The sequence below is a fragment of the Myotis brandtii genome, unplaced genomic scaffold (genome assembly GCF_000412655.1).
Source record: "Myotis brandtii unplaced genomic scaffold, ASM41265v1 scaffold375, whole genome shotgun sequence".
Lineage (NCBI taxonomy): Eukaryota > Metazoa > Chordata > Mammalia > Chiroptera > Vespertilionidae > Myotis > Myotis brandtii.
Window position 1 is genome coordinate 192,175 of NW_005364412.1, and position 26,488 is coordinate 218,662.

General features: G+C 38.4%; 1 long non-coding RNA gene across 3 annotated transcripts in view; it reads right to left on the reverse strand.

The window, feature by feature from the left end:
- LOC102261003 overlaps positions 1-26,488 on the reverse strand; it is a 934,325-nt gene that overhangs the window by 59,954 nt on the left and 847,883 nt on the right. For all 3 annotated transcript variants that reach the window (XR_313936.2, XR_001363307.1, XR_001363308.1), the window contains one exon: positions 23,651-23,683. This is a non-coding gene — a long non-coding RNA (uncharacterized LOC102261003). The remainder of the gene's footprint in view (positions 1-23,650; positions 23,684-26,488) is intronic.

Consider the following 26,488-nt stretch of genomic DNA (forward strand, 5'->3'; position numbering starts at 1 on the left):
ATATACACACATATTAGAGGCCCGTTGCACAAAGATTTACGCAATAGGCCTTCCTTCCGGCACCAGTTTTCCTATGGCACCCGGGACCCAGGCCTTTTGTCTGGCTGCAGTGGAGAAGCCAAGCCTTGAGGCCAGGCTTCTCCGCTCTGGCCGCAGCGAGGCTAGGCTTCTCTGCTCCAACTGGAACGGAGAAGCCAAGCCTCTTCAGTCTTCAGTCTTCAGTCTTTGCTCGGGCTGAGCCTTCAGTCTTCCCTCCGCACCTGCATATGCAAATTAACCTGCCATCTTTGTTGGGATAATTTGCATACTCATCCTGATTGGCTGGTGGGCGTAGCGGAGTGACAACCAATTTGCATGTTTCTCTTTTATTAGTGTAGATACACACACACACACAAATATTGATGTTATTTTACTTTGGAATGGTGGATATGAGATTATTTTTATTCTTTTCTGCTTTCTTTACTGCAAAGAATGGAATTTGCTTGCATTGACTTTTATTCTCAGGGATAAAAAGGCCATTCAATTTTAAAATATAAAGAAGTGGCACCAATATCTGTTCTCTCAAACAAAGATAGTTTTTAAAATATGGATGGTTTCAGCTAATAAAGACTCAAGAATTTAGCCATTAAGCTTACAAGCAATGCTTTCTTATATTTTATTGCCCAACGTTTGATGTAATGAAATCCAGAATATAGGGTGCCTAATTTAGAAAAGTTTACCCCCACAGTTCTCAACCTGCATTGAAACATCAGGGTGCTGCACTAATCTTACAAAGACATCATGGATTGTTTTAAAATTTGAAAGGAAATACAGTATGACACCTACTAAATACTGCACAAATGATTAGCTAATGGGAGCTCACAATCAAAGTATGCCTTGTAATCTTCCTTTTGGTGATGTCTTATCATTATGAACCTGAATTTTAGTGGTTGATGGGATAAAAATCAAGTGCCACTTGAGAATCAATTTGAATGGAAAATGAAGGTGACAACATCCAATCTGATTCAAAAGTTTGAGATGCTGTGCAGTGCCCAACAGGCACACACACATCTGTTTAGTAAGTGATTGGAAAGCCATATGCAAATGAATGAAACTAGACTGCTGTTTGTTTTCATATATAAACATTAACTCAAAATCAATCAAAGACCTAAATATAAGACATGAAACATAAATTACATAGAAGAAAACATAATATTAAACTTATGGATTTCATCTTAAAATTTTATGAATTTGACCCCAAAGGCAAGGGAAGTTAAAGCAAAAATGGGAATATATCAAACTAAAAAGCGTCAGCACAGCAAAAGAAACCATCAACAAAACAAAGAGGCTACCAACCAAATGGCAGAAGATATTTGCAAACAACAGTTCTGACAAGGGGTTAATATCCAAAATGTGTGAGGAAGTCATACAACTCACCAACAAAAAAATCCAATTAAAAAAATGGACAGAGGACAAAGATCGACACTTCTCCAAGAATACACTAGTATACAATGTCCAACAGATATATGAAAAGGTGCTCAACTTCACTAGCTGTTAGGGAACTGCAAATCAAAAGTACAATAAGATACTACCTCACACCTGCTGAAATGGCTATTATCAACAAGACAGGTAATAATAACAAGTGTTGGAGAGGTCGTGGAGGAAAAGGAACCCTCATTCACTGCTGGTGAAAATGTAAACTGGTATAGCCATTATGGAAAAACAGTATGGAGGTTCCTCAAAAAATTAAGAATAGAATTACCGTATGACCCCGCAATCCCTCTTCTGGGTATCTACCTGGAAATTTTGAAAACATTTATTCGCAGAGATATATACACCCCTATGTTCACTCCAGCATTATTTATGGTGGCCAAGACAAAGACACAACCAAAGTGTCCTTTGATATAGGATTGGATAAAGAAGATGTGGTACATACATACATACAATGGAATACTACTTAGCCACAGAAAAGATGAAATACTGCAATTTGCAACAGCATGGATGGATCTTAAAAATATCATGCTAAACAAAATAAGTCAGATAGAAAAGTCAAGAACCATATGATTTCATCATATGGGGAATGTAAAACTGAAAGCAACAAATAAAGAAAGAAGGCTGGCCGACGTGGCTCAGTGGTTGAGTATCAATCTATGAACTAGGAAGTCACTGTTCAATTCCTGGTCAGGGCACATGCCCGGGTTATGGGCTTGATCCCCAGCAGGGGGTGTGCAGGAGGCAGCTGATTAATGATTCTCTCTCATCATTGATGTTTCTATCTCTCTTTCCCATTCCTTTCCTCTCTGAAATCAATGAAAATACATCTAAAAAATAAACAAGCAAAAACTCATGGACACAAACAATACTAGTATATGGTGGTTAGCAGAGGGAAAAAGGGGTTGGGGTGAGAGGGGTTGAGTGTCTGATGACAGAAGGAGATTTGACTTTGGGTGGTGAACACACAATGTAATATACAGATGATGTATCATAGAATTGTACACTTGAAACCTTTATAATTAAAACATCTAGAAAAAAATAAAATAAAATATATTTTCTTTTAGCTTATTATATTTTCAACTTACTACCAATGTTTTAGGACACAGATACTTATAAAGTTATTTGGGTTTAATAAAATTGATGGTAAATAAAATTGTTAAAGATTTTTTTTTTTGTCCTATTACTGAGACACTCTGGGCATCATGAACCTGGAAAGCTTGGAATCTCAGTAACTTATAAACATCAACCTGTTAGTAAACCAGAGGACCCATTCAAGTATTGAGTAACCCTCAGCAGCCTAGTATCAAATTATTAGGCGTAGGCCAAGCAGTAATTATAGGCAAACCTGACCATGATTAATTACATAGTGTTGAGATGCTCAAGTTTAATTTCTCTAAAATTCATCACCCTCTTGGGTGCATGCCCGCACCTTTCCTGTCCCGCTCTGCGTTCTCCCAGGCATGCTACCTTTGCCTTTCTCTCTCCTAAACTCCAAGGGCTCTTCTTCTGCTTCTGTAATTTGTTTCCTGAGCCTATGCAGCCCAACTAGCTCACTTCTACTACCTTTGTAACTTTCTAAATAAACTGTCTCTTATAATCTGAAAAAAAATATATCATTCCATCACAAACCTAGGGCATTTTGGAGGGTAACTTTCAAAATAAAACAAGGTTGAATGAAAGCCTAGGTTGCACTGAACAAACATTTGAGTTTTTTCTAATACTCTTTCACCAAAGCTAAACTCTCTTGATTCTTATTGCTATAATAAAATCCCTAATATGGCCCATACACTTGAATTTCAAAATATTGTTCATTAAGTATAAACTTTGAATCCTTCTGTGAGACTTTGCCAATTGTTTAATGGTGACAATAGGGACAAATTATTAAAATAGATGTCTCCTAAACAGAAATAGCAAAAGACTTCATGTAACAATCCCCCATAATAAGTGTATCATGACTAAAATGACAATTAAATATTATAATTTAATGTTTAAATTATAAAGATTGATAGGAAGCAGCTTCTTTAGACAAAGAAATTATTACTAAATAACTTGTACACCTGAAGGCTCCTTTCACAAGTTTCTGATTTATTAGAGTAACTTTTGTATATTCAAAATATATAAATAAACTTCATACTGTTTCCAAGGGAAAACATATTTCATTATATACCATGTTAATCTATAGTTATACTTAAAAGAATAAATAATAAAAATCCCTATACAGGTTTTATAAAATACATAACTTAGTAATTTAATTCAGCAAAATCATTAAACTTATCAAAGGACTTATTGGATATTTTTAAAAAAAATTCCTAGGAGACAATGATTAGATAGGCATATGACTACAGGCTCTCAGGTAGGTCATTGGAGTAGAAGAAAGAGATACGTAGGTCAAACTTCTTGATATACATACTGAAAATTAAGCTCCATAAAGGTAAAGCAACTTGTCCAGAACCAACTGGCTACCTATCTATCCATCTACCCATCTAATATTTACTTAGGGTCTAGTTTGTGCCAGACATTGAGTTATTCACTGAAGACAAGTTCCTTCTGCCATTAAAGTTACAGTGAAATGCATGGTTTCCTTGGTTAGATACTTTAATAAGCAAGGTTACTAGGGTTAGAAAATCTTGATCTCCAGATCCCACTCTGAGATTAATTAAATTAGAATCTCTAGAGTGCCACCCAGGCATCAATATTGTTTTGTTAAAAGTGTGCAGTAATTCCAATGTGCATCCAACGCTGAGAGCCACTTGAGTGGAAAAACAGATACTGACTGAGTAATTACAAGTGTTTTGAGTGCTTAGTGTTACTACTGAGAAGTGTGAAGTCCCCTGACATCTGGAGGATGTTTCTACTATATGTTGTTCCTCCCTTGAGGTAGCTAAACATCATCATTTATGAAAATATCCCATTAAAGGGATTAAGATGTAAAGTATGACATTGATCTTCAATGTATTAGATTACATTATTCTCAAAAGCATGTTTTTCAAGACTCTAAATAAATAAGTTATACGATTATAGGTATAGTAAATATAAGCCAGGCTTATAATCTGAAAAAACATATTTTCACAAAAAGGCACATAATGTATGTTGTTCACATCATAAGAGTTCCGATTAAAATTAAGATGTGTTGCCCTGGCTGGTATGGCTCAGTTGGTTGGGCGTCATCCCCTGCACAGAAAGGTTGCTGGTTCAATTGCTGGTCAGGGCACATACCCAGGTTGTAGGCTCATGCAGGAGGCAGCCAATTGATGTTTTGCTCTCACATTGATGTTTCTCTCTTTCTCTCCCTCTCCCTTCATCTTTCTCTAAAAATCCATAAAAAATCTTTTAAAAAATTAGGATACGTCATGTTTTTAGGAGGGGTAGTGGTCATACCAATAGGTTTAGGAAGTACAAAAATGTTTCATATCGATGTTCATTATTATTACTTTTGCTTTATTTTATGGTAAATATGCAAATACATTTAGCTTATTACATCAGAAATATAAAGCAAATATGACTGGCCAATAAACATTTTACAAATACTACCTATGGTTCTGAAATGTGTATGAAAATGACTGTGTATTGGCATGAGAAGTTCTAAAACTTCAGAACTCTAAATGCAATTTTACTTTTAAATTTCTCCAAGTCATATAAGCAAAAATCTTCAAACAATAGCATTTCCAATAAAATGTCAAAACTCCTGCTCAGGACAAACAGGGTGCAATGAGTTTTCAAAACAATATTTTGCAATGTTTTTTTTTGTTTTTGTTTTTTTTGTCCCTTTCAATATCCTCAGTCCCCAGAAAACAATAAAATGACAACATCCACAACTTAGCCTGTTGTTTGATCAAATAGCAAACAAGTTAGAGACTTTTTGACAGTTGTTACTTCGAATTGTCCTGCCGGATACAAATTCATGTTGAAAACTCTTTTAACACAACTCCACATCTCTCATCTCCTAATTCACAACAAATTTGATACAAAGTATGTTGTTGTCAGCAGCTGAATGCAGCCAAATAGACTCTAATGATATCATATAGAAAATGAAATGCCAGCCGAACCTGAACAGCTTCCCATTTGTGTTGCTGAATTTGTGCTGCACGCTGGAACCATTGGATATGCAGCAGCTCCTACCTCAATTTCACTCACATCCTAAGAGAAATGTGCTAACTTCTCAATGGTGCCAACAGACCTATGGGAGAAATGCTGAAGCTACCTCTGATAGAAAGAGAAAGTCATTCTAACTAGCCCAGAAAACATCGATCTTTTAAACACATCAGTCTAATGCACAGACATCTACAATTCTACTCTTCTGTCTTTATGTTGCACCCATTTCTTTTTCTCATTGTTCCAAGATTCATTACAAAATTCAGACCTCAAATGTGTCTTTCCCTGTGTATATGTATGTGTGCATGCTGTTTTGTAATAGTCATCTTTTCCAAAAGAACATTTGGCCCCTAAAGTAAACTGCTGAGCATTTTTGTAGACACTAGCCGAAACATACATCTATTTCCACTTCTGGGGTAATAAAAGCTTTCTTGAGAAGAATAAGGGGGGATTAATCTGCAAAATCATATTTGGAACCTTTCTCCCCCAACAGATAGACGGAGGCCTCTAGAGGTCTGTATACTTGTATGGAACTCGGTTCTGCATGTCGGTGGGAGGACTCTAGGAGGGATCTCAGTGAAGGGTAGAAAGCCTAGGCTAAGAAGGATCGTTTTCTTGTAGTCTCAGCATGTCATACTCACCTTGTACTCTTGGGACTTGTGGCCTGCACAAAGCCATGTGCCTGTGTGCATGAACAGGAAACACGTATCAACAGAGCTTTAATTTTTCGCCACAAGCATGAGTACCATTATGCAACAGAGGTGTGCAAGAAAACCTTTACTGATGAATTTGGCCCGGTAGAGAGTGATAAATATGAACTGAGAGATTATGTGATAGGAAGCAGATTTGCAGAAAATTACAATGGTGTTTATAGCATTTAGTTAGATGTTTAATTACTTCTAGCATCTGTAAAGAGCTATTGATTTAGTGATAGATTATGGAATTATCTGTGAAAGGAAGCAATCAATTGTAAATCCCTCATCCATGCAGTTGTTAAAGTGCTTAACTGTCATACATCTGCCATAAAGATATTTGTTTTTGACTGTGATAAGCTAAATATGCATGCATGGAAGTGGTCCAATGACAGTACAGATTAATGGGTAAAACAAATCAATCAATAGCATAGTTGTTTCTTTAGTTCCAACCAAGGTTCTTTTCTTGATAATTTTTCTCTATGTCCTTTGAAAGATATGAAACCCCCAGTCTTTAAACCCAGGCCCAATCACATTATGAATACCTATTACACATGAGATACTTTAGCATGTATGCTCTCAATTTGCACCACTCAGTTATGTGATATTGTTCTTATTTTGCAGTTATAGAAACTCTGAGAAAGCTGCGTAAGTGCCTTTGGCCACTCAGCTGGTGGATGGCAGCAAGGACCAGATCTCAGATCTATCTGTTCTTTCATAGAATTGGTGCTTTTAACCACTACACTATGCATTTCTTTCATCATGGAAAACAATTTGGGGCTAGACAAGAACTTCCACAATCAAAATAAAAATCCTAGAGTTGTAGGAAAATATAGAAGTAATTTAATCAAATGTCATAGCACATCAGTTATCTCTTGTACCACATCTCTAAGTGACAGTCACCCAATCTCAGCTTGAATAATATCCCAATAACAGGTGGTCACACTGTTGGACATGGATTTTTATCTTTTGAGTTACACACCTTGTCTATTTATTAGAAAAGTCAATATTTTCAACAATAAAAATATAGCCTCAATATTTCCAGATTTTACTACTTTCTAACTTGACTACAAACTCACTGCAAAAAAAAAATGACAAAAATCTCTATGTCAACATAGACTTGGAAATTATCAAACCAATTTTACAATTAATTTAAAAATACAAGGAAACAAGAATAATTTAGGACCAGGATGAATTAAAACAAAAATAGCTGGAACATTTTCTGGACCAGATTTAAACTACAAAATCTCGGGCTATGTGAAAAAATCCTCCCACCCCCAATCCAGACCAAACAAAACCCTGATCATATCTAATGTTAGAATGTACTTAGAGACAGCTTTAATTATCAGAAAGCTCATTCTCCTATTGAGCTAAACTCTTTCTACCAGCAGCTCTTACTACTAAATCCTAGTAGTAGATTTCCTCTTCTACTGAGTTAAGACATTATTTCTTGAAACAAAAATGTGGAAGGGGGTTGTAAAAACTTCTTCAAGAATTTTATATGTGCAATACACTAGCTTCAAAGTAAAGTTATATTTAATTATTTAAATACCCATATCTAGGCTCCTATGCAATCGATTTCCCTAAGTGACTATGGCACTGATGCATTCCAGACAGAATAATCACTTGTTGTCAGGGATTCCAGAAGCAGAGACCTTGGTGAGCACTTGGTATGTATGAACAGTAGGTAAAAAACACATGAAGTGCATTAGAACTTCTAAGTTATAGTTCTTTCAAGCTTGCCAAGGGAGTTGAGTTTATTTATTCTACAGGCTTTAACCATCCATAAAATGGGAAAAATAGGAAAAAACAGCCTTTTACTGGTTAAACCTCTTTCAGCTTCAGAAGTTAAGCAAAATAAATAAATAAATAAATAAATAAAAGTAAAATAAATATTTTACTTAAGGGTCAGCTATTCCTTGATCTTTTCAGAGATATAATTTCATGATATGGTGCATATTGTGATTAATTTAGGCAAGCAAATGTCCAGTGTTAGAGACACCATATATAACACTCATCATAGACATGTTTTTTTATATGACAAATATTCACCCCAAAATACAATCTTAAATCTGTTGTTTTAAAAGTGAGACATCTCTTCGATTGTAAACAATTATCACCATTTTATATAAGCAATAATTGGAGTATAGATATTTATACGTTCATGTTTTCACTTTAGATAATATTTTTTTACCATGAGAAAATAAACTGCAGAGATATAGTAAATGATATTTCAATCAATAATGAGTACAGAGCTATAGCAAAATCAGTGAACATGAACAGGAAGCTATAGAAATTATCCAAATATCTTCCCTATATTCCAGCAATGAACAAGTGGAATTTGAAATTGAAAACACGTACCATTTACATTAGCATTCCCCAAGACAATATATTTAGGTTAAAAAAATAATAATGAGTAGCATTTTTCTTGGATTCTATAGCATCACATATAGACAGGCTTATTGCTAACTATAATTTCAGGTTAATGTTGTAAAAAAGACATCGAACAGATGATAGTTATAAAATAGTCATGGGAATGTAAAGAGCAGCTTAGGAAATATAGTCAATAATATTGTATAAACTATGTACGGGGCTAGGTGGATACTGGAAATATTGGAGGAAGCCCTTTGTAAAGTATATGATTGCCTAACTACTATGCTACACCTGACACTAATACAAATAACATTGAATGCAAATTATAAATGAAGAGAAGAAAAATAAATCTAGTAGGAAAGTCTCATAGAATAAGGGTTTTCCAATTTTTGTGCAAAAGTTTTTCATTTACTGTTCCCAGCACCTAGTAGAAAATCAATACATATTAGCTATATTAATTAAGCCAATTAATTAAATATATTAAGCAAATTAAGAGATTTTAAAAAGTGTATATGCATTCCTTGGCTATCCAAGGGTAACTTAATTAAAGTCTTTAAAATTTAAAGTTATTTTTATTAATGTTTTAAACTCAACTGATTTCACACAAATTGATTCAGAGTAATTTATTTCTCTATCTAGAATATTAAAATTACATCAAAACCATTTTATATTTCTTTTAGCTTGAAAAACAGAGTAGTAATAACCTTACCAATAAAAGTTATTGAGTTCTGACTTTGTGCCAGGCACTATTTTAATCGATTTGCATTAATTAACTCATTTAATCCCCTAACAACACTATGAGGAAGGTATTGTTATTATCTCCAATTTTAGGTGAGAAAACTGGGGCCCATGAAGTGAAGTCATTTCTCCAGGGTCACAAATAGGAAGTGGATACTAATCCCTGAAGCCTGGCTCCAGGGTTCAACTCAGTCACTAGGCAGTATTCCCTGTAAAGAACAGTTTACCAGGTACATAAGTCATTTCTCCGGGTCACAAGAAGGAAGTGGATACTAATCCCTGAGGCCTGGCTCCAGGGTTCACCTCAGCCACAAGGCAGTATTCCCTGTAAAGAACAGTTTACCAGGTACATCCAGCCCTTATCAGGATGAAAGCACTTTCCTTGCAGTCCTTACTCTGACAGGGGCGAGAGTAGGGCCCTTGGTTCCTGGGTCAGCTCTGTGGGCCACGGGCAGAAAATGCAACCTCTCTGTGCTTCAGTTTTCTCATTTATAAAATGGGGAAGATGATGATGAAGTTGGTGGCAGTGATGGTAGCCATGCCAAGGGGTTGATGTGAAGACTATACAATAGGCTTAATATAAACACTCTACAGATCTTAGCTATTATTGTCATTCCTACAGCTCAGCTTCTGACTGGACTTCCTTCTAAGTGCACAATTGCTCCGAGCCAGAAAATCTTTTTACTCATTCAAAAAAAGACAGTATTTGGGCTGATTTGCCTGTCTTGTAAAGGTTGAATCCAATCACTGAGAAAGGGGAATCTGTGTGAGTCTGTTCATTCTCATTAGACGATGTCAAGGCTTGCTAATTCCAGATTGTTCTCAGACACTAGGGAGAAGGAGGAGAATTACAGAATGCAAATTTTCATGTGCTAGATGCCCTTGGAAATCAGCAGTTCTGTTGCCTGTTTCCTCCACCCAACCCCAAACTCTGCTGCCACAGGCATGGACTGCACAGCAGACATCGTAGTTTGGGATGGGGGTGAGCAAACTGCTCTCTGCCATGCAATGTATGGGGTAACTGGGGAATAAGACCACCAGGTTCTCGCAGTTCTGACAGCCAGTCCCAGCTGCCTCATTCTTTCATCTCAGGCCTCACAGAATGCACACAGCAAATAGATTCTGGACACGTTGTCCAGAGGATATTACATTCTCTCCAAGGAATACCTCCTTCCACATAACGTAATTTCTGAATCCAGTTAACACCAACTTTCTTGACTGCCAAATGTAAAACAAACAAAAAGAAAACACTGGTCCCAAAATAATGACCCCTTTTTCCAACCCCCACCCCTGCCCTAAACCTGGCTCTGAAACTACAAAAATATGTGAAACAATTCATTTTCTAACTACATTCTCTGTATGATCAGAAATACGTTTTTTTTTAGTGGGATGCTCTTTTCATCTCAATCATCAATCACTACCATTTGTATGACAGCATGCAAATAGATTTATGAAGCATGATGCAAAGTTAATATTTAAAAGAGGAAAGAATAAGCAGTAGCGGCCCCCCCCCCCAAGTTCCTTTAGAATCCACCGAGGAAAAAGCCACAATGAATACACGATGCATACAGTTAAAAGATGAAGATGTTGCAAAACTGAGCCTTTTCGGCAGAGGCAGTGGGGTAATGCACAACACTTCCCTTTAGGTTAATTGCTTGATTTTGCAGGCCTGCTTCCCTCTTAGAGTTTTGGTTTTTTTTAGTGGGATGATCTTTTCATCTCAATCACTACCATTTGTATGACAGCATGCAAATAGATTTATGAAGCATGATGCAAAGTTAATATTTAAAAGAGGAAAGAATAAGCAGTAGCTCCCCCCCCCCCCAAGTTCCTTTAGAATCCACCGAGGAAAAAGCCACAATGAATACACGATGCATACAGTTATAAGATGAAGATGTTGAGAAACTGAGCCTTTTCGGCAGAGGCAGTGAGGTAATGCACAACGCTTTCCCTTTAGCTTAATTGCTTGATTTTGCAGGCCTGCTTCCCTCTTAGAACCAATGCCCTGTATGGCAGTGACCTTTCCAGACCAGTCCACGGGCATTGGCTCACTAGGAGCGAAGGCAGTGAGGGCTGCCTGAGAGACTTGGGTGTGGCTTGTGCTATCACTGGCTACTCTTTTTTTTTTCAATCTTTATTGTTGAAAGTATGACACATGTCCCCTTTTTTCTCCCATTGACCCCTTATAGCCCTTACTCTTGGGGAATGAGGTTAATCATTCAATCTCTTTGAACTTCAATAAGATCATCTATAAAGGGTGTACACCAAAACATTTCCCCTAGGGATCTAGAAAATAAGAGACTACAGTTGTAACCTACTTAACACAAAACTTAGCATATAATATGAGCCCACAAAACGATGCTTATTAAATAACCACTAAATAGTTCTTTTAACTACTCCTAGCTACCAAGTAGGGAAATATATATTTTTTTAAATGAGAAAACATGAATTTCACGGCTCACTGTCAGATGTGAGAGCGCTACTCCTTTACCCTACCAAACGAGAAAGGCTCCATCCTTCATTATAACCTGAGACTTTGGTTCCAGTAGAGGTGAGAGGGAACGAGTAGCTCCAGCAAAGCGCTCTCTTCCCTCTGTAGTGCGGGTTATAGTTCAAACACCCTGCACATAGGAACTGGTAGCACACCTCCTCCACCTTTTGAGGATCATTCTTTCAAAAAAATCTTCCAAATAAAATGGCTCTAGAAATTCTCTCTACGTGATCTCAGAAGTCTAGTGCCTTCCACAAGACTTTTGAGGGCACTAGGATGCATATATTCTCCTGTCTTGCCCCTCTATATCCCCAATTCCCTCACACAACCTCACCCAGGGTGCTGTCTGCTGGATGCTCTACTTTGCGCTCCACTGCACAACCTCACTGACCACTACCTCATCTCCTCCATTCCTAAGATCTCCAAACACAAGTCAGACTATACAGAGTGGGGACACAGGGTAGCACAAAAACAATCTAAATATTCAACATCTTATTTTAAACTTCTTCCTGTAGGCAATGTTCTTCGATATTTCTATCCTGTCTTAGCCTTTCAAACCTTGTCCTGTCCTGACCTGCCCTTCTCTGTCTGGTCTTTTCCTAGCCTATCACTTGCTATTCTATTCCCCACCCCCCATGTCAGTCTATCTAGTCTGTTTTTAAAATACCGGCGCTGCCATCATCCTGATTTCACAATCCCTTAATGAGTCAGGACATGCGATCGAAACAGTATTCTAGAATCCCCTATATCTAGTCCATCTAGTCCATCTGGAGCAGTCAGAAGTCACAGCTAGAGGGCCTTGATTTTCAAACTACAAAAGCTATCTGCATTTAAAAATTCACATTGCTCCTTGCCTAGGTTTTGAAACTAGATGACCATTTAATTAAATACATTTTCTTCCTCTTACACATATTATTTAATTCAATTTGTATAGCAACTTTATGAGTTATTTAGAACAGAAATTTATCGATTCCTACATCTTTTAAAAATGAAGGAACTGGCCAAGCAGGTGTGGCTCAGTGGTTGAGCATCAACCTATGAACCAGGAGGTCACAGTTCCATTCCAGGTCAGGGCACATGCACAGGTAGAGGACTCAATCCCCAGTAGGGGGCATGGAGGCAGCCAATCAATGATTCTCTCTCATCATTGATGTTTCTCTCTCTCTCTCCCTCCCTCCCTCTCTATTCCTTTCTGAAATCAATAAAAAATATATTTTTAAAATGAAGGAACTGAATCTTAGATAGGTTGAGTGATTTTCTAAGGTCCCACACATAGTGACTGGGTCTGCTTTAGAAGCCAGATGAATTTCTATCTCTTTCCTGATATACTACACAGCCACTGCTTCTTCAAAGGTGGCAGAGTATCACCTAAATCTGAGTTTTTTTGGATGACGAGTACTTTCTAAAGAATATAGATTGGGGGATCTACCCAAATATATAGAATCAGAATCTTTATGGCTGGGTGTGGGAATATGCAATTTTAAAATGTCCCCAGGGAACCAGTATAGACTTAACTAAGTGGGTCATTCCCCTACATGCTCTACATTGGAGAGGGAGGGAGGGAGAGACTGGGGATTAATGCTAGGACTTCTAGGAACATAAAAGTCAAATATAAATGACAACTGTACAGTCATAGATAAACTAAGAATAAAGAATGAGAAAGAAGAATCAGAGGAACTAAGCCTGAAGAAGTCACTTATCTTTGAATTGGACTCTAAAGTTTTCTAGCAGCTAAGACGTAAATAAAAGTGTTTTTTGAAAAGGTATTTTTTTTATTCTGACATTAATCTGGTTCTATTTTTCCCAGCACCAGAGCAAGAGAAGAAATGTCCGTTGCCTTTTCATTTTCTAAGTCAGAAACCAAGGGAACTGCTTATGCGTAAGGTCACAGTGTATAGAAACTCAAGCAGTTTGGAACTCGCTTCCCATCTCTAAGCTTATGTCAGCAGCATCATATAATTATAGTGATAATATTCATGAAACACTTAGGATGTATCCCCTATTTTATGGACAAGAAAACTCAAGTTTAGAGATTTTAAGCAACTTGTCCAAAGACAATTAGTGAAAAAACTGGGATAAAGTCCCAGATAGTTCATCTCCAGAGCCCATGCTCTGCTGCTTCTCTGGTAAATAAGAGAAATAACCATGAAACATAAGCAATAGTCCTTTGGGGAGGAGAATTAAACCAAGGGTGAGAAGATGGAGGGGAGGGACAATATATGAGAAAACCGGAAAACCAGGCCGAATCGGCAATTGCTTACCAGGAAGGGGCAGTGCACAGTCCCTCTGCTGGAGGTAATTCAGTTTGAGCCAATCCAGGACAGACCTCTAACATGTTTTTGGTTCCTAATAACACACCTTCAGGTAACAGCCACACTGACAGAGGCTTGGTTTTCTTGAGAAATATGAAGAAACTCAGACAGCACCCTCAGTTAGAAAAGGTGGGACACCAGGGCTCTCTTGTTATAGGTCCTCTCTCAGGCTCAGTTCATCATCCCCACCAATCAGTGGGTTCAATAGCACACACCAGTTGGACAATTCTAGGTGGATGTGTTCATCTGGAAGCAATACTTCATTTCTGACAAACTAGACATTGAAATAATTCCTACTATTGTCTCCAGGATCGATTTCTGAGACTTCTATTCTATGTTCATTAGATGTCTTTGAGGTTGACATTGTTTTTGTGTAGATTTAAGCAAATGAACACTTTAAAAATATTGTATTATACAATAATTAGAATGTGATTGAGATATATGAGGCAATGCTTTCCGTAAATATGTTGAAGGCTTGGGAGGTTTTGCTCCCTTTTGTAAGCTCAGCCTTCCTATAAAGAATGCAGATTCGCCCTAACCAGTTTGGCTCAGTGGATAGAGCATCCGCCCGTGGACTGAAGGGTCCCAGGTTTGATTCTGGTCAAGGGCATGTACCATGCTTGCAGGCACATCCCCAGTAGGGGGTGTGTAAGAGGCAGCTGGTCGATGTTTCTCTCTCATCGATGTTTCTAACTCTCTATCCCTCTCCCTTCCTCTCTGTAAAATAATCAATAAAATCAATAAAATATATCTAAAAAATCTATAAAAAATAAATATATATATTAAAAAGAAGAATGTAGATTTCTAGATTTGGCTCCCAAGCCTAAGTAAGAACTGAAAGTGAAAGTAATTTCAGCATTATATGATGTGCTGTTTGAGTTTTTTTGTGGTATAAACTGAAAACTTGTCTATAGATACTAATGCCTTATATATAGGTTCAGATTTATCTATGATTCTTTTTTTATGCTATTCACACTGATATTTTTATTGAAATACTAGAGGCCTGGTGCACACATTCATGCACTGGTGGGGTCCCTTGGCCTGGCCTGTGGGGATTGGGCCGAAACTGGCTCTCTGACATCCCCTGAGGGGTCCCAGATTGCAAGAGGGTCGTTCTTGGGGGACATACCCTGGAATTGGGCTCCCTCCTCTCTGGGTCTGGGGTGTGGGTGAGCAGATTTGGGGCTGACAGTGTTCCAGCAGCAACCTAGCCCACAGCTGATTCCCTGAGGAATTGGGCTCCCTCCTCTACTGACTGGAGTGTCTGCCCCTGGTAGTCATTGCATGTCATAGCTACCAGGCAAACGGTGGGATGGTCCTTAGGCTTTTATATATATAGATTATTCACATTAGGCAAAGATATACAATCATATATTCTTTGCAAAGCCATTAGCACAATGATCAGCCCTTAATAATTGCTAAGAAATGTTTCTTCCTTTCCAAACCCAGACCCTTCTCTGTCATGTGACCTGTGCCAGTCTCCTGGCTCCATGCTTCTAGCCCAGATGTTCACTGTGTTCCAGCACTGCCTTTATCTCCAAGTAGGAGTTGCTTTTTAGTTAACAAAGCTCAAATGAGCAAATATTTGTTGTAATTATGTTCATTAGGTACAAAAATGTGAAGTATTTTGTGTATTTGCTCTTTGGGTAAATAAAGATGGGTATGATCCCTGGTGGTCCTATGAGTCACTGGGAGCAATACCACCCACTTCCCTTCTCTTCTATTTTAAAATTGTAGCGACTCTAGCTCCCCAAGAGGCTGAAATGTAGACTCCCTGCGGGCTGTGAAATGCAGACTCCCTCTGAAGAGATGCTTGACACCATTAGAGGTTGATTAGAGGTTCTAGTCTCTGAGAGCAAAGGACATGTTGTAAGAGACTGACTAGACATAAGTCTTCTTTTTGCAAGAGTTTGGATTTGGTTCAGATGCTGCCTCTCTGTCTGAGTACCATCTACCGCTGTTTGCTTTATTCTTTCTCTATATTGCTTCCTAACTGGGGTACAAGGTAGGATGGATACCACAGTCCAAGTGGCCCCCTGCTGCTGAGGCTGACATCAAGCGCTCCTGGTGGGCCTCAGGAAATAGCGTCACTTAGTTCTGTTTAATGTCTAGGATGTGAAGTCTGGCAAGGCACCTGCCATTTTCCGCAACTCTCTAATCTTCCTCTTTATTAGCTGTCTGGCACCATCATCACACTGCCTGCTTGGTTTAAATCCTGCTCACTCTTGTAATATAAAAAGACAAGAGAATGTCCCCAAAGATATAAACTTAGTCTCTCGTACTGTAGACAGTTATTTTATTTTCAGTGTAATTTTCCTTGGAACAAAAATTCTTTTATATTTCCACAGGAAAAGAAACTATCTTTTTGCCTCCCAAGTAAATATTTTACATGACAATTGTCCAGATGTTTGAGATGCCTACTGAAGCTTTCTCTATTTAACAACTGATCCTTTAGATCTGTTGTTTAAATGGCAAAGGCTATAGTGTATATTCTCACTCATTTACTTATTTATTTTATTCATTCAAATAACATTTATTGGGTTCTTGCTGTGAATCACACACTGTGCTATGTACTGTGAATACCACACAAAGAAGAGGATGCTCTTATTTGAGAAAACAAGTAGAGGAGATAAACTCACAAACACATAAATTATAACACAACATGTTCAGTGTTATGATAGAAGTATGAGTCAGATGCCCTGGAAACACAGAGGGATTCCTGTCTAAGTTTGAATAGGGAAGGGTGAGAAGATTTCACAGAGGAGGAAGAGATATTTGCGTTCGCATAGTCAGTGTGTGCAAAGAGGAGGTAAGGGGTGGGGACATGCTACGGAATGTGAAAAGCTTAGTGTAGCTGGAAAGAGGGAGATTGGCAGGGGAAGATCAAGACGAGTTTGGAGATGTCACTTGGATCAGAATGTGAAAAAGTAATTGGAATTAACTGTAATTAATTGCCTAGGTATTGGAGGACCAATAGAAATATGGCCTACAGAGCTGGATCTGAGCCTCAGGGGCAATCGCTATCCTCCAACAGGATGTATAGTGACACAAGGACCATGACCAGAAGGAAAATCTGCAACATCACATGAAACAAAACCAGCCACCTACACCCCTGTTCTAAAAAGGCTTCCTGCTGGCCTGGGTGGGGGTTGAATATAGGGGTAGCAGGTGAGGAGAAGGAGGGCAGTTGGAAGACCTGGGAGAAAGCTCCGCTGGGGACGGGAGGGAGAAGATGAGGCCCTAGGCCAGTGTGGCTCAGTGGTTGAGCACTGACTTATGAATCAGGAGGTTATAGTTCCATTCCCAGTCAGGGCACTTGCCCAGGTGGTGGGCTTGATCCAATCCCCAGTGTGGGGTGTGCAGGAGGCTGCGGATCAATGATTCTCTCTCATCATTCATGTTTCTATCTCCCTCTCCCTCTCTAAAAAAAGAAGATGAGGCCCTAGGAGATGAAGAGTGTTTACGGTTTCTCCACCTATTTGGGGGTGTAAACTTCCTCCTCAGAGTTAAAAAACATGAACAGAGCTAGGAAGTGCAAAGCTCCCAGTTGTCATGGTTTCTTTTGTTTGTTTGTTTCTCCCCTCTTCTTCTTCCTGTGGGAAAATTACCAATTACCTAGTGTGAGCCTAGTCCAGGAGGAGGAGAGAAAGCAGGTGTTCTGAGCAGAGGGTGTGTACAAGGCAGGGCCTGCCTGTGCTGGAGGAGGAAAGCAGGGCGTCCAGGGGAAAAGGGAGCCCTGACTCCGCCCTTCGCAGGAGAGCCCCTTGTTTTCAAGGACGATGTTAGGACTCACTCTCGCTGCTAGGGGGTCGTTGACTTACTGCTAGGGGGTTGTTCGGTGGTCAGATTTGGATCCGAGTGCTGTGATTCTACTGTTTCCATTTTTCTCTGCTTAAAGCAGTCAAAGCCTGTTGCTGTCTCATAATCGCTGCAGCCACTACAGTAACAACTACACCTGCTTCCTAATGGTTTCGGTGTATCTGGAGTCGAAACAGGCCATAGCATCATCCAGTCTACAGGAAAGGAGGGCCTGGGCATCCATCACCTGACTGACCGTCCAATGCGAGCATCTTCTCTACACTCACCCCTGCTCTCCGGTCCTCAGCCTATGTCTGAAAGATGACGGTGGTAGAACTCACAAGTCACCTGTGCCTTGGACAGTTGTGCTTTACAATGAAGTTCCTCTTATATGGAGCTGGGTGTGTTTCCTTGAGCCTCTGGCTTTTCTTATCACTTGGACCATAGGCTTAATTATGTCTATCTTCCACATGAGGCTGCTTCAGATCTTTGAAAGCAGCCCACACATTTCTCAGCTCCTCAAAGAGGGAAATGGAAATGGATGTTGGAGGACTCACTGCTTTGTGTCAGACATTAAGCTGGGCTCATGCACCGAAAATAGCTCCTTTGTAAGGAAAATCAAATCCAACAAATAAATGAACCAGAAAAAAAAAAACAATAAAAAGGAATAAATTATTTTCCTAAGTAAGTGGTAAGGCCAAGATTTGAACTAGAGTAAATTGCAAAAGTGTTTATATTAAAAATACATTTAACCTAGCATTTATTTCTATCAAAGTAATATAGCTTCATAATTTAAAAAGCCAGGTATTGCTATAATAATATAGTAATAGGCTAATAATAATCATCTGACTCATCTCCTGATTCAGCTAGAAGTGAATCCATTGCTCTGTCCACTATCTTGCTGCCTCTGCCCAACTCTTCCTCCAAGAGCATAACTTTGAGTCCATCACCATCCTTATTACTGTACATGTATGTATGTAGAATATATATGGCTGGGACAAGATTTACTAACATTTCCACAATCTACCATATTTTAAAATTTTTCTCATTGAAAAACCTGCAGAAAGTGCCAAAATGATCTTTAAAAGCGTTAAGTGAGCCCTAGCTGGTTTGGCTCAGTGGATAGAGCATCAGCCTGGGAACTGAAGGGTCCCAGGTTTGATTCTGGTCAAGGACACATGCCCGGGTTGTGAGCTCGATCCCCAGTAGAGGGTATGCAGGAGGCAGCCAATCAATGATTCTCCCTTATCATTGATGTTTCTATCTCTCTCTCCCTATCCATTCCTCTCTGAAATCAATAAAAATATGTATTATATATATTTTAAAAAGTTAATTGAATATTGGAATTTACCTTTAATTAATAATCATCTAGCCTGAACTGCTTTATATGACACTGTACACAGAAGCAGGGAAAAATAGGTTGTGTATAGCCTTCCAAATGTGTGGTACTCAAATCTAAACACAACTCTCCCAGTGTGAAAATATTAAACAGCTCTGACATGGAAATAAGAGCTACATCCAATTTTCAAATACACAGGAAGGACTAAAGGAAATTAGATTTAGAATCCATAATAAAAGGAAAATTAGTTTTCTTATTTGTAACCTTTCTTCTTTATTTAAAAAAATTGAACCCATTCATTCCAATATTTAACCTCTGGGCCCTCCTTGCTATCCACCCAACAATACATTCATATTTTCAACAGGCATTCTCCCTCCTCACCAGTCTCTAATGGTTTGCAAGTCATTAAGCCCAAGTAGTCCCAGCTAATGAAATTGTTTAGAAGTGTCTATTTGACCCTCTCCCCCTCACTCACATCATAAAATATACAGATATGAAATCACTAAGTTTGATTTTGATATGTTATTTCTCTAATCCTGTAGCAGTGTCAGAAATAAACAAAAAACAAGCAAACAACCCCAAACCAAAACAAAACCCAACCACATTTTGCCCTAAAGTCACCCTGAGGGATTTCTGGGTCTTCTACAAAGAACGTCAATACAACTAGCTGAGCTAAAAGGGAAGTAGGGGTTCAGTGTTCTTCACAAGGTTTAGAATCAAAATAAACTGCACGCTATTTGCTTGGAACTTTATACATATGATAATAATACAAAGAAATAGTAGCCATGAGCTCTTCCCATAGGAACTCATGGTGCAGTTTGGGAAGTAAGAACACTTAAGAAGTGCTGAACAGAAGTGATAAATAACAAATTCATGCAACAGGATGATACAGAATGCAGTGTTTCGGAAAGTTTTCATCCCAATAAAAGACCTTCCTATCTTCTGAGATGGCCCAAGGCAAAGAGGGAGTTAGACAGTGGGATTGTGGTCCCCATTTGGTCTTTAGTGAACCCCATGCCTTTGGCTAGTTTGCTTAACCTCTGTGGGCTTGAATTTCATTATTTGAAGGAAAAAAATTAAAATGAATAATAGTTGAAACATGTTTTTTAAATATAAAAATCTATAATTGAGATATCCTTTCATGAGAAGGATCTGAGTGTACCCAGAGTGGCTAACACAAGCCATCAACAACATCTATATAGACGGTACACACACACACACTCACACACACACACACACACACACACACACACACACTCACACACGTAGAGTACCCATGTACATTGTAGGGATAAACTGAGTGTCACAGGCATATTTAAGTATTTATTGGAGGTGGGTCAGGAGCCGTCAAGATTTTCTTTTTCTGTGAATTTATCCTCACCACCGTACTTTCACAGGCTGGGAGATAATGAAGCTTTGCCATTTATCTGTGGAACAGTGTGGAGACCATAATTCCACTTCAACCCAATGATATTCAGACCCTTCTGGCTGAGAACTCTGGTCACTGCAGAGTTGCAAGCCCTTCATCCAGACATGTTTATGTTTAAATTCAGTTGTGAATCTTGCTGTCTCGGAAGTCAGATTAAAAATGTTTAGTACTATCCTGCTATGATTAGATTATTACATACCTGGCAATCTCTATGACCTCAACTTACGTGTCATTTTCTACATTGCATCAGAGATTGTACATTGCATTTCCCTGTACAAAGTCTAAGTTTCACGATTGCATACTTGTCTGGGACGGTATCATCATGAGTCCAGGGGCCTGTATGTGAAGCTGGCAAGGCTCCCTTCCTTGTATCATCAACCTAGTGGCCTGCGGAGTGGCAGTGCCTCCCTCAGATCCGTGGCCTTTGGGCTCACTGTAAGCTCCAGCACCAAGAGGCTTGCTGCTGGACAGCCTTTGCATATGGATGACCTGGGCTGAGGCCACTGGCCAGTCTCAGCTGAGGAAGGACTGTCTTCCCTCATCTACTCTAAACACGTGGATGGTGCACACCCACAGCACTGTACAGATCTCTCCAAGGGAGGGACTTGAGTTCTGACCCCTCACACTGCTCTCCCGCCTGCCTTCAGATTTCCTCTCTCTCTCCTGCCACGAAGGAATGACCCCCACCTTTCCTGAAGGTTTCCTCTCGCCCACCAGTCTGCAGCCTCGCCTCCAGCTCTGGTCCTCACATCACCACGAACTAAGGGGCTCTCTGCCCACAAAGGCACAGACGATGCTAGATTCTGTCTGAGCAAGGTTGGAAAGTTGGCACCAAGCCTCTCAGTCCACTGACTCCCTCCTCGCTACTACTGATCCATTTTTACTCTTCTTCGTAATCACTGAAACCACTTATTTCCCTCACCTTGGTGATATTAATCAAAATATTATATTGAGAAAAAATGCAGATGCAGTTTTCTATGATGCAATGTCATAGTTTGATAGACAATTTGATGGATATAGATTATATGTATTTTCACATGGAACAAAACCTTACCATATAATGACCACATGATGGTGAAGTATCAAAGATCAAGTCCAGGAGAGAAGTATATTGCAGAGAAGATGTTACCTGCTTCTAACAATAATGCTTTACAATAACAGTAATAATAGCAAAGTAATAATAATGGCAATTGTCATTCATTGCTTTTCTATAATATGCCAAAATTATTTGTAAATATTTCATCTTATTCCCCAACGACCTTATGAGGCAAGTCCTCTTATTTCTCTCCTTTTGCAATGGAGGAAATCAAAGACTGGAGATGTTAATATGCTGACCCAACAAACAAATACTAGATGGATAAACAAGATTCAAATTCTGTCCATTTGATTCTAGAGCCTAACTACTCAACCTCTGCTCCCTGCTTCCTTGTAAGTGTTATAATCAAATAGATAGATGACTGAGAGAATCTGAACTATTTTAGGTTAAATTAGTAAAATTAAACTAGATTGGTGGACAAACACTAGAGTCCCTTCCTAATTATGACAGTTATATTTCTAAAAACACCTCTGGAAGCAGAATTTCATGTTGAGGACTTCAATACTTTATTTTTTTTAAATGCATTGGAGAAAATTAAAGATAGTAAGAAAACGGAGAACGCCTTTTTAAAGTAAGCATAATTATGACATTAGAATAAAAGAACAAAACAGCCTTCCCAATTAATTAAAGCAATATTTATTCACCTTAAGTTAGTATAAGGAGTTCTCTGTTGGTAACTTCCATTTAATAGCTCCCGTAAAGTATGCTTGAGTCTACCCATGACATTAATTCAAGGAGCCATTTCATGTGTGTCTGAAATGCTTTGCTTATTTTAAAATTTATAATAATAACAAGCCTGTGCTTGATCAGAAAGTCTTAAGTTTGCTTAAAAGGTACATGGAAAGAAGACCTGTATGCTAGGATTCCGAGGAAGGGTACCTGATACTATAGATTACTGTATCTAGATGTACAACTACACTATGTGATAGTAATCTCTATGTCAGCCGTGGGCAAACTACGGCCCACGGGCCGGATCCGGCCCGTTTGAAATGAATAAAACTAAAAAAAAAAAGACCGTACCCTTTTATGTAATGATGTTTACTTTGAATTTATATTAGTTCACACAAACACTCCATCCATGCTTTTGTTCCGGCCCTCCGGTCCAGTTTAAGAACCCATTGTGGCCCTCGAGTCAAAAAGTTTGCCCACCCCTGCTCTATGTAGTAATATATACTACACAAAAGTGAAAGACATGACAGCGTTCATTATTATATAGAGAAGAGTCATTTCCTTATAATCACACTGATGATTTTCTCTTTGCCTCAATTATTTGGGAGTAGATATAGCTGAACCCATATCATCTGAGCAATGTTGTGGAAACACAGCTCATTTATCAGATACGGCAAGTTAAATTGAAGACTTGTGATAACCGGTGAAGGCTCATTTTCAGAGACAGCACGAAGGGGTGGAAACGGGGGTGGGATAGGGAACATGGTGAAGGTCAGCCAAAAAAATGTATGAAGAGAGGAAAATCAGATGACAGGGCCTTGCACACAGTATGTGTGCAATACATATGAACTGAAAAAAATATGAATGGTGGATGGATGGAGTGATGAATGAATGATGGACGGAGTAAAATAATATTGAATATTCCCAACTCCACAGTTTTGCCACAGAGTAAATGAGGTATCCTAGGTGACTGCTATATTGCATTCTGTTATAATCAATGTTGTACATTTCCATCCATGAGTGAGGAAAATAAAACACAATGTCCTCTAACCACTGTCTGTGAAAAGCTAAGGACATATTTTTCTCTGCTCCTTTCATACTTTGTTTCATATTAATGAGAAGCTTTAAAAACCATGAAAAGTACCAACCTTGAAAGCTGCCTTCTGTTTTGCTCATCTCACCTAAAGAAATGTAAAAAGACAGGAAAAAAAAGAAAATTTAAGTGAAAGCCAATTAAGGCAACACAGTTAAAAGAACATTAAAACACACACACACACACACACACACACACACACACACACACACACCCCTTGATCCATTTTCCCTTGACAAAGAAGACATTTAACTGTGGAGAGAGAAACACCCTGATGAAACTTCGCCCGCTAAACTGTTTTTCAAACATTTTGTGCTTTTCGCATTTTGGGATAGTTTGCTTTTTAAAATTTATTGGGCGCACAGCCATTGTGAATGACAATGAGTAGAGGTACAGAGGGGATGTTTAATAAAAATGATGAAACTAAATTATACATAAAGAAGAATTATACAGACAGCACTTAATCAACCCAGGGATATCTCCATCATGATAAGGTTTTTCACTAACTTCAGACAAGAGTGTTCTAAGAGGCTGCTATAATTTATTCTCAGGATCTGCCTACTCTTGAATGCTGATTAGAACACAAGCTTTTGCTTCTGCTCCTTCCTTGCTCCCCCAATAATCTGTTCTCCCTTATGGACCAAGTGATTATTGTCTTGTTTATAATAACTGTTCTACATTCCTTATGGAAATTGTAATTATGATGCTGAATATTCAAATGGCAAGCCACTTTTCTCAGGGAAATTGTAATTATGATAATGCAGTATTTACCCAACCAATGTTTTCTAGCCATTGTTCTCTTTGAGGAATGAGGAGGTCAGAGGAAAACACTGAAATAAAACACCCTGTTGGGATCTCAGATATGTATTCTGGAAAAGCATAATAATAGCAGCTGATATTTGCTCTACGGCAGGCACAGCAATCAGGATGACATGTATATGACACACATACATATTACTTACAGGCATATGTCATTTACTTGTTTCTCACTTCATCTATATACCACCTAAGGTAAGTTATATTATTATTCCAATTTTATGAGGCTCAGAAAAATTGAGTAATTTGCCTAACATCACACAGCTAGTAAACAATAGGGTTGAGGTTTAAACCCAGCTCTATGAGCTCATTGTTAAAAGCCTCTATTTAAATGCACTGGCTCCGTGCACACTTTGAGAGATGATTCAACCACAGTCTCTCTTTTCTGAAAGAAGAGTGTTTTTTCAGTCCCTAAGCAGTGTGATTTGCTCCTGCCAGAGAGATGCTTGGCTGTGACCCTTGTTCCTAATGATGAAATTTCTACCATTACCTCTCGGAATGGAACAAAACCTCTGCTCAGAATGAAATTTGATGCAATTTGGCATTATACATTGCGATTAAAAATTTTTATGACGTCTGATCCAAGGGTTCCACTTCTAGAATTTATGCTAGAAGTATAAGAGCATTCATTATAGCATTGTTTTAAATAGTGAAAGCCTATAGAAGTAGCCAAACATCCACCAAATACTTTATGGTACAATAGAAAGCTCAAGTTATTAAAAATCAAGTGTTCATACTGTGTCCTGGGAAAACACCCATGAGACACCATGAAGTTAAAATAGCATTCTGTGAAATAGTATGCAAAATATGAACCTGCTTTTGTTAAAATGTGAATTTTTATGTAAATATATCTGATTTTGCCTAGAAAAATATCTAGAAGAACAGATATCAAATACTTAATGTAGTGGCCCTGGCTGGTCTGTCTCAATTGGTTGGACATCATCCTGAGCACCAAAAGACTGGCAGTTTGATTCCTGATCAGGGCATATGCCTGGGTTGCCAATTGATCTCAGGTAAGGGGTGTGCAGGAGGCAGCCAATCAATGTTTTGCTCTTACATTGATGTTTTTTTTTCTTTCTTTTCCTTTCCCTTCCTCTCTCTCTAAAAAATAAAAATAAAAAATCAATAAAAATATTTTTAAAAAACCAACACAAATACTTAAAGTAGTTATCTTTTTGTAATAGGCTGAGAAGAATACTTGTCCCCCATGATAAATGAATACCCAATAAGCAAAATGTTTACAGTAAGCATGCTTTTTTTTTGTAGGCAGAAAACAAATTTTTAAATATGTGAAAGAATCAAGGATACCCAAAAATAAACCCATGGATATTATGCTATTTCAAAAAGAAACAAACACATACAAATACAACCCAAGTCAATCACTGGGACCTATTATTAGGTGAGCCCCTAGGTAGGATGGGAAGGCATCTCGCCTGCCTGCCTTACTTCCACTTTGTTAGATCTCTATGACCCAAGTAAGGATAGAGGCCCTGTCCTTTCCTCCTTAGCTCAGCAATGAGGGTTTAGGATTTTTTTTTTTAATATTATGAAGCCAGGATTGAGAATCTATCATGTACAAGTACTTTATTTACTTAAAAAAATCCCGTAACTCTGTAAGATAGGTAATTTCATTTTGATTTTATAAATAAGAAAAATGAGCCTCAGTGGCGTAATTTATTTACACCAACTTTCCAAGTTGGCCTGTGTTCTTTTAATTTGGCAAATTTACCAGTTTCATTAAAAAAAAAAAGAAACTAAGATTTAAAAAAATCCCAGGAACTAAGAGCAAACAAAAAAGAAATTTAAAAATGCAAGACCAAAATGTATAAATTAGTGAGTTTTTAGTAGCTACTTTTAAACCACTGGCTTACCATCTTATGCAGTTTGAGAATAGCTTACAGGATCCATTCTTGGTCACTCTCTCAGCTTCACTATATTTCTAATACCCTCCCCAAAAAGTAGGATCCAGCTATTTCATATAGGCCACACCATATATATACTAGAGGTCTGGTGCACAAAAATGTGTGCACTGGCGGGGGGGTCCCTCAGCCTGGCCTGTGCCCTCTCGCAGTCTGGG